Source organism: Pezoporus occidentalis, unplaced genomic scaffold (genome assembly GCF_034315485.1).
Source record: "Pezoporus occidentalis ecotype Australia unplaced genomic scaffold, CSIRO_AGI_Poc_V1 ctg147, whole genome shotgun sequence".
Classification (NCBI taxonomy): Eukaryota; Metazoa; Chordata; class Aves; order Psittaciformes; family Psittacidae; genus Pezoporus; species Pezoporus occidentalis.
The window spans coordinates 35,592-48,482 of record NW_026913284.1 but is presented as its reverse complement, the minus strand read 5'-3'; the positions used below and the strand labels follow the sequence as shown (position 1 = coordinate 48,482).

At 35.0% G+C, this 12,891-nt stretch overlaps 1 long non-coding RNA gene across 2 annotated transcripts; it reads right to left on the bottom strand.

Annotated features, from left to right (window-relative positions):
- Positions 1-657: 657 nt before the first annotated feature.
- Positions 658-12,851, bottom strand: LOC134159437 (uncharacterized). Of its 2 annotated transcripts, none has more exons than XR_009963152.1 (2): positions 12,721-12,851; positions 658-860 (listed from the first exon to the last, which is right to left on the bottom strand). It is a non-coding gene; the product is annotated as an uncharacterized LOC134159437 (long non-coding RNA). The 2 variants fall into 2 exon arrangements; XR_009963151.1 differs by lacking the exon at positions 12,721-12,851 and adding an exon at positions 2,791-2,848.
- Between the last annotated feature and the right edge of the window lie 40 nt (positions 12,852-12,891).

Below are 12,891 nucleotides of genomic sequence, written 5' to 3'. Positions count from 1 at the left end.
TTCTAATTGCAACTGAAAAGTTCAACATTTAAAGAAAACACAGTTTTTTCCCCAAACCAGAAACAGTTTAAATGGAACGATGTCCATACTTCTTCAGTGCCACTGCCTTTGCTAACCCTTGCGTCATCTGTCATGATAAACTGTGGCAGCTCAGCACAAGGGCTCACAGTGTCTCATGGGATATACAGTCCTGTCCATAAGGAATGCATGAGAAGTCTTCTAGTCTACAAAAATCAGCATGGTAGATGCAGTATCTAATAAAAATGTTACTTTTCAATTACATTGTAAATTTTTTCCCCAGAGCTTCGCTTTAAGGACACCTAAGGGGGAAATGGTTTATTTTGTTTAAAGTATTACAGTATCTAGCCTTAATACCTGTGAGTAGAATTTTGCAAGTTATAATAAATTTCTCATTGGATTTGGATCACATAATTTGTACTGTTAACTAATATACGTAAGATGCTTCTAATTTCAGTTTATCCAAATCTCTTCAAAGTAGGAAATAAAGAAGGTAGCACCTAAGTTGATAGTGAACTAAATTCCTTGCTATATAAACATATAAAAGAACAGGAAAACTGAATTCAGAAAAGATAAAAAAAGTCAGAGATTAAAGTCAGTATAATTTGTCACATATAAGTTAAAACAAAGACTAAATACTAAATTCCTGAAATATTTAATGTGGTATCCCTCTATAAACAGAGCTACTTCAAAATAAGAGAAGTTAAACTACTTAAAGTTGTAAACTGCAACAGCTGGAAGCATTTATACTGCTAATACCTTCTTCAGTAACAGTTAAATTCTTCTTGCAGCTGTTCAAGTCAAAAGTATTTTGGAATGGTTGGTTCCTTGGATCCTGCATGCTGAGAGAGAATGCAAGAGCAAGGCTGGTTTCAAAAAAAACTTTTTTTTCTTTTTTTTCTTAACCTTTATGGTCTTTGCATAAATTTCCTCAAGGCTCTGACAATAAATCTTTCTGACTAGCACCAACAGATTAACCTAGTTTGTGGCTTATTTGAGAAGAAACTACTTATCAGGCCAAAACTGCAGTATCTTTTGGCTGTAAACAAATCCGTATTTTTTTACTGGAGTGAATTTTTGGAAGTAAAATAATTATGTTATTGCTCATCCTCCTTCCTCTGTTGTACTTTAAAACATCCATAAATATTTTTTCTCTGCATAAATAAAATAATCTTAGAAATTACCATCTGCCATTTTCTAGTACAGTAAATTAAAGTTTTTTTCTGCAAAATCATTTCACTTAATTTTTCTCTTTTCACTGGATTATCAGATACCTACTATCCCTGTTAAAGTTAGTAGATGGGCCAGATGTATGGAGCACAAGTAGATGAGCCATACAGGATATGCAGCATAAATTCAACACACAACCCACACATCAGAATTACAGCCTGAATTCTCTAGCCTTAATCTAGGCACATGCAATAACCCTAATGTGTCCAGAACATGCCAGAGTTACTGAGTATGGACAAGATTTCTATGCATCTTGGAAAAGACAAGTCCTTTATTCCAGTTACAGAAGTGATCTTCACATAACTGCAGCAAAAGATACAAGTTTCTCTATTTGGTTTTATTATTCTGGTACAAATCCTAATCTCAGGCAACAGTTCTGCACTGGGCTTTTAAATAACTATAACTACTTAATTTTCTTCCCATTATTTCATCTATTAAACTTTTAAAAAACATAATTAGCCTTAACTCAGTCTTCACTATTTGTAATCATGTGGCCAAAAGAACTTGCATGAAAAATATTAATAGTATCTACAAGTACCCAGTTTCCTAACACAGTGCAGACAATACATATTTTTTTAGAAAACATGTCAAAATGTGCTATCAGAATCTGCTAAACATTAACGTAATCAATTCCATCATACATGAATACCATCATAGACAGATACTCACAATATTTGGGATCAAGCTCAACTGCTTTAACCCATTCAGTAAGTTTGTGTGTTAGTGAGCCATCAAATTCCAGTAGCTATTTCTGTACTTATATTTCCTGGCACATTAAAATAAAACCATCTAGCATTAATTGCAGAACATTTAAAGGAGTAAATGTTTATTGCATCAGAAATTTTTAATAACCTATACCCTTTTTAGAACACATTTCCAATTCTGACAGATTAATCAAGTTATCTGATTTAACATTATAGCTATTAAAAGAACCATCAACTAAGATGCACTAAGAAACCCTAAACCATCATAGAACCATTTCCCACAGTTCTGAACTTAAAATCCTAACAGATGAGAATCCTGACAAACCTTAAAAATATACAACTTGTTACCACCTGCATCAAGAAGAATTTATCAGCTGAGAAACAGGTGCTACAGGAAAGCACTTCCTTCATCAGCTGCCCCTGATAAAGCATGCATGAGTTTGCCTGACACCAAAGGATGTAGTTTCTCTTTTTAATCTACAAAGAAAAGTACATCTAGGTCAAAATTAGCTGACAGAAGACAAAAAGCCATTCAATAAAATTCTGTGTGTATATGTATGTATTTTATAAAAATGTATGTGAAAGGTTGCTCTCTTTCCCCTCCAAATGAAGCAAAACTTCATTTTAATTGAACATAGCAACTACATGGCTTTCAAGCAAGATCTACAGTTGACTATCTCACAGGCATAGCGATTCACCTGCATTTTAACATCTGAATGGTGAATAAGCATGTGCTTAAGTATTTTCTTGAAGGAGGATGCTTTCTTGAATTTCCAGTTAATGGAGGGGGAAAACTTGATTTTCTAAAACCTCCAAAACCCACATAATTAACAAATACTTAAGAACAGATAGAGCTCAGCATTGGCAGCCTGTCAGAGTTTAGAGGACTTTGGGGGGGGGGGGGGGGGGGGGAAAGGCATCTTCCCCCATGTGTTCTTTCAGGATAAGGAGAGTGGCATTCAGAACCCAACCCAGACTTTATCTGCTTCTTTTAAGCTATTGCCTATTATAGCTGTAACAAAAGTTACTACAAAAATGGTACAGTCATGGACTTGAACACTTCTACTACAGAGCATGTTCCTTTCACTTCCAATAGTTTTCTTAAAAACTTCAAGAAAAATAAATTAGCAATTTCCACAATCCTTACAGGTCTCCGTAAGAATCCATAGAGGAAAAAGCAGAGCCTTAACAAACAGACTCCTACAGAATTCTAAGAGGCAAGGGAATAAACTTTGATTGTAATCAGTTATAAAAAATTTGAAACAACTTCTCATAGATGCAAGCTTTCATCAAAACCTTGTGCTTCAGGAGATCCCCAGGACATTAAGTCCAATACCTTATTATCATAAGCAAGTATATCATACAAACCCTTTCATCAAATTGCTCTAAAACCTTGCTCTGACAAGGTTTAAAGCTGACAAGTCATGTGTATGAACTTGGAACATGTTCACGGACATTTGTTCTTGCACAAATGCTGCCTTTTAATCTAAATCAGTCTCTCCTTGTCTGGGTTTTTCTTCCTGCTTCACTTAAATAAAGCAACTATGGAAGAGCTGCATAGCTGTTCCCCCATCACGTGTCTAGGAGCATGTCCTTCAACAAGCAATGCTAAAGGTGGGAAGGGGAAGTTGCAGCCACCTTCAACCTCCTCAGTAAATCCCTCTTGACCACAACTGTTCCCTGCTCTTAGTTTCTGCTCAGAAGAGATGTCTGTTCTCACAACCAGCAATTCCATGCATTCTGGTGCACCAGTTCTCTTCTGTGCAAACCTTTCTTGAACACAGGCAACTAGAATTGTACACATTATTCTGACAGGTTCTCAAATGGCGTGTCTCTCTCATAATGGGAGAGAAAAGGGGAAATGGGCAGCAGGGGAAGTGGGGTGCTGTTTTTCTGTATGGCTCATAAGTTTGTAAGAGGTAATTCAAAGATTCCACACACCTTAGAAATGAATCCAAGTTTTTCAGGCTACGAAACAATCCAAAACTGAAGTGATTTGGATCGCTTACTGTGATTCCATTGGACACTTACAAAAGTGTAGCCACTGAACTGTTTCAGTGCAAAAGAGCAGAAAGGTGTACCCATACAGCATTAGCCATTTTTACTCTGGCATTACAGTTATTTGACCTCTAAACTCTTTTCAAAGTCACTGGCTAGAACACAGTTATATTTTGCAGATATATACCCCTCCTTTTTTAAGCATGAGTTTTTAATGTCTGCAAATGTACATTTTCATAACAAAGTTATGAAAAGATCTGCACCATTATGTATGAATGCCATTACCCAGCAGATTTTTCTCACTAATGATTTTAGCTTACTTTCAGATAACTGAGGGAAAAAAAAGAAATACTGAAATTTCAAATTACTTTAAAATATTCAGGCTTATTAATTTCACTAAGAGTGTTTCTGTGTGATAACAATCTATCCATTTAGTGACAGTTATTTTAAGGACTAATTTTTATCAAAATCTGAGTAAATTTAATGTATGATTTATGACTACTGATACATGATAATTTTTACCAAACTATGATCTCTTAATAACACATTCGTAGTCTTAAAAACATTTAATGAACTTTATCAACCAGGTTTGTAATTTAGGGTTGTTTGTTTTTTTTTTTAAGTAAGGTTTGCATCAGTGGAACTAATCACACTCCTGTCATCCAGTTATTGATAAAATCTCTCTTGTTTTCAATGCTTCAGGATTGATGTCAGCCTCCCTACAAACAAAAGCACTTTTCTGAACCTTGAAGAGAGTTAGAACCGTGCATGGCCAAGATACCAATAATGAAAGTAGATTAGATAACTGTATCTTCAGATTCAGATCAATCTGGTAGCCAAATACTGAGTATCTGATGAGTATCACGTATCACTTCACAAACTCACTGTAAAGAAGACACTGATGAAGACTTGCCTTCCATTTTTGGTTTTTGGTTTTGTTTTGTTTGTTTGTTTGGGCTTTTTATAAAACACAGTTTCTGAACTTTGTTTCTTCTCCTCTGTTCATGTCTGTTGTGGTAGAAAAAGGGCAGAACAAACTAACAATTACAAGAAAGTACAGGAATGTTTTGCCATCATATTTTGTTTTGCCCACAAATTTGTCTAATCACAGAATCAGAATCACATAAGCCACACACTTTATGATGTTTCTAGAATGGATCCAAACACTCCTTTTGCTATTAATTCATAATTTGGACAAATTAACCCCTTCTGATATATAAGTTACAGCTAAAGCTAACTTACACGGGGATTTACTTCCTTCTTGTTAAACTACAACATGATACTGTACATTGACTTTAAAGAGTACCTAAACCAGCAGTTTCTTAAATTATTTGTTAATCCATATGATTTATAAAGATTCTCCATCCTGTAGTATGTGATAACAATAAAGTACACACCAACTCAAGAATAAGTGCTGCTCTGAAGGAGCTTGGACTACCCAAGAGCCCTTACGTTAGATAATTAGTTTGTATACTACCACAATTTAATTCCAGAGAAAGTAAAGATACAGAAAAAAGGACAAGAAAGTAAATTGTAATAGTCCTGTTTACAAATACATAAAAAATAAGGCATAAATCCTAAACTGGGGAGTTCATTTCCAGTTATTCTGTACTCAACCATGTGGTTTAGAATCCACAGGAGCTAGAGAGGAAGTGAGAGGAAGAGGTTTAGTCAGGAAACAAAAACAAATAGCTGCAGGATGGATGAAGAGTCTCTGAGCAGTGGGGAAGAAAGCCAACTGGAAATTGCTGAAGACTGAATTTACAAGCAGAAGCCTAGAAGTAAAGAAGTAATGAAATTTTTTAAAAGCTTTTCTGTTTATTACTGGTCTCAGCTTTCAGGGGGGATACTTGGCAAGTATCTGTATATAACTTGACCTGGTTAAAAGCACACAGTTGCTATAGGTGGCACTGTAATCCTTGACTTGCTCTAAAAGTAGAGGAATTGTGAAAACAGAGATTGTGTGTGAACACGCTCTTGTAGAAACTAAAATGGGGTCACAATGAAGCTACATGAAGCTACAGCAGGTCTACGACATCTAGCTGTCTTAGTAAGTTCCACAAACTTACTTCAACTACTGACACAATTCAAGTGAGTAACCATTCATAGACATTTTTTCTATTGTGTATTTAACAGTCCACCTATACACATATACAAGTTTCCTTACTTATCTCAGTAAAATAAATATTTATAGATCGTAAGGGAAACTTGTTCTTCCAGATGTTACAGTCAGAGTGGTATCATTAAGTATACAGTGATGTACAGAAATCTACTCTAAATGCACATCATGTATGCAAGATCAGATTTTCCAGTTAATAGCAGTGCCATTTGTGTCTTATGACACAGCATTAGCGGGTAGAGTAGCTGCAAATCATAAAAACCATAATGGGTAAGACTACAGGTCTATCTAAGCACTATTCAATCTCCAAATACATCTCCAGAGCAAGTATGTACTTGAAGTATTCTTTCAGCATTAGGTAGTCCGTGTCTTGCATACCTGTTATAAGTTAGTATCTTTATCTGTAGTTCAAAACAAATATCTATTAGTTTATCCAGTCCCTTTTTGAACCTGTACAAATTTTTTAACCCTAACAGTGTTCTGCAATATGGTCTTCTAACTCTGGGAAGGACTTTCTCCTTCTGTTTGGTACTAACTTGGCCTGGACAGTTCATCTGACAATGCCTGTCTAACCTTTCTGTTTTAAGAGAAAGGGAACAGTTGAGCACTGTTCATCTTCTGCATTCAATGAATGATTTTCTAGACATTCATCAAGTTCTTTCCTCTTTAAGCCATCTCCATACCAGGTCAGCATTACATTCAACTGTAATTCCTTATACAAGAGCATAGCTTTAAATTAATTTTGCTATCCTCCTCTTTCATTTTTGAAGAGTTTTCCATCTTTGAGATAGTTTTAACTTATTTCTCAATGCTCATAGTTTGCTCAGCAATAAGGACTCATACACCATCTGGAGCTAGGAAGACTGCTGATGAGTGAATATGAAGAACTAAATTCAGAAACCTCTACCTTAAACCATGGGAATAGCCACCACGTTCAATGGGACTATTCAGTGTAAGCATGTAAAAATAAAAGTTAACAGACTTCTAGCTGACTGGTAAAGTTTCGCTGCACAATAGCAGGAAATATGTAAATAAGTATTTTTATTGTACTACCTTCCTGTAGGTTCTGATTTACAAGTTCTTCTATTTGTTGCCTACCAATATACTCAATGTCTTCAGTAACCTATGAAAGACAAACCAGGAAAAGCTTTCAATGTTTTAATTAAAATGTAAACCCCATTTAATTTTTTCCTACATGCTTAATGTTTGACCAACTGCTAATACATTTTTATAAATGAATGTGAATGCAATAACATAAAACTTAATAATTACATATATATAAACTAAAATGTCCGATGTTCCTGATATTTGAAATTTAACATCGTTACCTTCCAAATGGATTATTTTCTGACGCAAAAATGAGGAGCGTGAACAGGTCACGGGCTAGCTCCTAGCCTACGAGTCTTGACAACCAAAGACATTTGTAGTGAAAAGTCCTTATCGTGCAATTTGCTCCCTCTGGTGGTTACAACTTAAATTTGTGTTTCAGAGGGGTGGGGAAAGGCGTTTCCAAATCGAGACCAGCGCTTTTCTTGGCTCATAATACTGGAAGAGAGATTGATAATCAGCAAAATGGTGTAAAGAACCTATCACATTCAAACCAGTATTTAACATCACATTTATCAGCAGTATTAGGTAGCATCACACTGTACCATTAAAAATGGAACATAGTTATTGCTCAGAGGGCTGTTTTAATTGTTTCCTGGATGTCAGTTACCTTTTCAAGATATTTGATTTACAGCACAGCTGTACTTGATTTTTCTTCAATCTAACAACATGAAACTGCATTCAAACATCCCCCCAAAATGCACAAATATTTCTTTGAAAAAATCCAAGCCAAATCACTGGATGCAAGTTTTCCCTTTTCCAAAGGGAATCTGCTCTCGTCAGCTAGACTAATACAAATCCACACTACTTACATTCAAAAGTGAAACAAGAGCTATTACAGACTTCTACCTGCAATGCTATAAACAGAATTTTGTACTTTTCAGTTTTCATTTACATCTCAAAGACTCTTCTTTGATTAAAAAAGAATGAAGTGTCCACAACTTCAAAGAGTTATTCACTTAAAAACGTAAAGGCAAATCTGATGTTTAGTAATCATACAGGAGATCAAAAAAGTGAAGTTATACTAAAAAAAAAAAAAAAAAAAAAAGGAACAAGTATGAATTATCACTTTGTACTGAAAGCCAAGAGGAATAATCCAATATGAAAAGCATCAAAAGCAGTACATGGAAAGCATATTTGTAAGTTTCACAAATTAGGCATCTCAAAACTGCTGTACAAAAACACTTAGTGTAGGACAGGAGTGAAGAAACGGAGCAAAGAACAAACTCAAAGTATTTGCTTAAAATATTTAATGTACTTTTTTCAAGATCCACATTAAATAATAAAGTATCAAGTAGATGTTGAAAAATATTAATAAATAATGAGAACCAACAACAGCTGTTTCACTGTAAATCATGATCTAAATTTTCAGAACATGCTTCTAGTACTGACAACCATTCTGGCTGTCATCCACTTATGACAACTCAGAGTACTGTGCAGGAGCACATGGGAATAATTAAGCAAACAAATCAGCACCACCCAGTGAAGTTTCAAGGACAACAAAACCAAAAATAAATTGGCTTAAGTGAGGAGGATGATGAGCTGTTTTTTAAATCAGCATTACTTGCACTTCTTTGACTACGGAGATAGTCTATTTTGAAACATCTAGTTGGAAAAGAATTTGGCATTAGCTGTGAAGGACACATTCTTTTTAACCCATGCTGCTATTGGACAGTACACTCAAGTAACAGCAAAGACAAGCTCTAGCTTTGGGAATGCACTATAATTTCAAAGTACATTTAGTGCTACTACCAGAAAACTGTCTAAATAGGGTTGACTGATAATCAGAACTTGACTTGAACCTAAGAATCCCTTTTGACTTACAAACAAAAAGACTTACTGCATAGACAAGCACCTTTTACTTCTTTTGTGAAACAAATAAAGTATAAAATCTCAAAACTATCTGTATCTACAGATACCGGAACAAAACTGACGAAAGAACAGTTTTAACTGTTAAAAGTAACAAACCAAAAGGAATGCATATTCTTCAAGCCATGTACACTCGCACAAGGTATTTTTTAATAACAAAGCTGCACTATGCAGGGAGTGCACATCATACCTACAAAAAGCATAAGCCTGTTCCTGTTATAACTTTTAATATTAATGTAAATCAATTCAGTTGAGCAACCTGAGATATAAAAAGACTGATACTGAAAAAAATGTTTTCCTCACCCCCCACTGCAGGCATTTATGAAACAAACCTAAAATAATTCAACACAACAGAATTCAGCAACCATTTCTCCAAAATCAGACAGTAATCAGCTCTTCAAAGTTTAGACTAAAACCATTCTTGTCTAAAATAATGCAATTTTACAAATTTACAAACACAGATTACTCTAACCAAAATGACTCAAATTCAAAAGAAACAGAAAATTTCGTATTAATGTTTAAATGAAGCTTGTTCAAACAAGACTCCAATGACCTTAATTTTGAAGAAAAAAGTAACTTTAAAATGGTCCAAAGCATATTTTCTTACAAAATATATTTTTTAACTTCAGTTCCTTAGAGGATGCTTGTGTTAACATTAATAAATGCACTCTGTTGAGAGTTGAGCAACATTATTTAGTAAATAATATTTAAAGCCAACTTTAAATTATAAGACTACTACCAGATTTTTTTTTTTTCCCTCCAGATGTTTTACAACTGCATAACTATTAGAGTGTATCACTGGTTATTTGTACTGTTTATGTAACTCCTGCCATTCATACTGACACAAAATAAGGCATTCCAAAACTACATACAAGAATCACAGCATCTTCATTACCTGAGAAATGAGAATGAAGTATTTTTGCCTTTCAATACAGCAACAGTCAGTTATACTATATTAAAAGGTAACATTAACAAAGCACTTTTTTATAACTGTCTTTCTGGCCCTCCCCCACCCCCACCCCCCGTCTTTATCCTTTATGGCTAATTAGTGTTATAGAGATGCGTTATATGTTTGCTATGTATATAATACACATCACTAGGAGAAGAAAATGAAGTCCCTGACATCAATCAGTGCATTGACGTTCCACTTAAACTGTGGAGCTGAGGAGTTCTGATTACTGTCTGCTTTTCCTTGTTTGCAGTGGCTGAATAACTGCTAATTACCTGTTTGCCTGTTATGCGTTCTCTAACTTGATGTGACAACCTCTGGAGGTATCTACGCAAAATATTTGAAAGAGACAGAAACAAGAAAACAAAGAGTCTTCTTTGTCAGAAATAACAAACCAGACCAAATGTATCAACCTTCTTATTCCAGGGCTGTAAAAATTAGTTTACTTAAATCTTACTGTAGGTCTAAAACTTTCTCCTCTGATGTTGGCTTCGTAACTTATTAGGCAATGAAGTGATTTGCATTCGCTACATTGCACCTTGCTTAGAAGGATCTAATTGGCAAGCCTTAAGAGGACACTAAACAACTGATATGTTACCATTTCAAGTGTTAGGTTTCAGAATGCATACTTTATCATTAAGTGCAAGAATTCAGCTATTCTTCAAAGATGAAGTGTTACATTAATTTCAAGAGTTTATGGCTGTCTCATAATGAGCACCTTACGATTCCACAGTATGATTTTGAACAACTGTAAATTACACTGTCTTTGGCTTTCCCTCAGATTAAAACATGTTAGGACTACAGGATATATGTTTTCTTTATTGATAACACAGAATGTTTTTCCTTTTGTCCACTTCTGGAAGTGAAAAAGGAGCAATGTACCATCCTTGCATAAACTTTTGAAAATACTGCTGTGAAGCACTGATGGCTATGTCAATGGCTAAAATATGAGTAGCTTTCATAACACTCACAAACCTGCATTTTACTACTCTCAGACTGTAAATAAGTTCTACATTCAAAAATAGAAACAAAAAAAATAAATTAAGAAAACCTCTTGTACTCCTATTCATTGGTTTTCACAATAAACTTTTCCACAATTGGGTTGTGGTAAGCATGCAAATCATCATAGTTATCTCTAAGAAACAAATGCTTTAGAGAACTCAATAGCTACCCAAATAATTAAAAGATGCAATGCCAATTTAATTTTCTAAATTATTCTTAGCAAATTCAATAACTGTTTTGGGTTTTTTTTTTGCCATGCAGTTACACAGAAGCTTTTTCACAGAAGCAGTTAAGTTCATTTTCTTACATCACACTTTTCTCTAAAAGCAGAAAAGGGACCCTGTGGCCCACTCCACTATACTGAACACTTCAGAGTGCTTGTGAGCCAACTGCTACATCACAGAACAGTACTGCAAAAAGCCATGTGATAAAATACCGAAGTACAGCTGTCAAAATATTTCTCTCAAAACAAACTGCACAGGAACGTTCACACAGCACTTCAGCAAAGAGATCAGACATGACTGCTCTCGCAGAACACTTACTGTATGCACGGTTGTTTGGTTATGCTAATAATCCTCACTGAAAGCACCATCAAGTACTGAAGAATTGTTTTCCTGTGCACATCAAACTGATTTAGTTAAGACTAGCGACTTTATACAGAACTATACCACAATCTTTCATCTTCAAATTGAGTTTTGGGAGAGGCTGTTACTTTTTTTTTTAAAAGGACATCGGACTATTTCATTCTTATGCATATAAAAAAAAAAAATTACCTTCTTTCTAACCAGAACTCTCAGCATTGAGACCTAGTTAATCATTCCACCAATTTAGTGAAATCAGTCATGAAACATTTCTTACACGATGAGGAAAAAAAACAGAAAGTGAGGATTCCCAGCAAAACAGAACACATATGGAACTCATATTTGCAATGTATTTTTCTAGTTTGTAATTTAGAGCAGTGTGAACAAAAAGATGGACAAAATCTGGCATTAAGAAAGTTATTTTAATAATTTTGTCTGATGACTTTTCATTTTATTTCTCATAAGGGTCCATTTGTTTGAAGTGCCTGCATTGAAAAAACAAGTTGCAACACATATAGCAGAAAAAAAAGAGTACATTCAATTCAGCAGAGCAAACAAAGTTATACAAACATTGCTTTAAAGTGTGCAATAAAGGAGCAAAAGAAGCAATAAGACACTAAAGTATACTCAGGAATTACAGTCGAGTTTTCCCCTCCAGCATATTAACTCAAAACCAAACAAACAAACCAACCCAAACCCCAAACCAAAAAGAACCCCCCACAAACCCCAAAATCTGTATTACTCCAGATTTAGAAATGTTAAAAGTTTACTATCTTGACAAACAGAAGTCCTGTTTCTCTACTACCAGCACAACAACTTCAGACTAAACTGCAGCTCTGTCATAGATAATCAGGCTTATAAATTATGCGGCAAGGAACGTCTACTCTAAAATTTAACACTGACAGCTTCTCTCTCATATAAATAAGCAAATATGAAATCCAAAAAGGCTGTTATTTCACAGCATTTGTACCTTAATACACTGTAAACTATCAACTACTTACGTTCCTTCAAAAGACAAACACTTGAAGGAGTTTCATAAACGACTTAAAGGCCAGCCTGAAAATGAAAACTAGTAACAGAGACTGCACATTAACATCAGTGATCCAGTGCTAGTTCACCAATCACCTCTCCTTTAACCGCAACCTGCCTTCCACTCTAAAGAAGTGAACATGTCCTTTCATCTATACACGTTCTGAACACAAGACGTGAACAGGACAGTGCTACAAGACAGATGCAGCAGGCATGGCACAGGGGAGAGAAACAGATCCAATCAAAAAAACCGCCGACCACAGTAAAAAAGAGTCGGCAGTAACC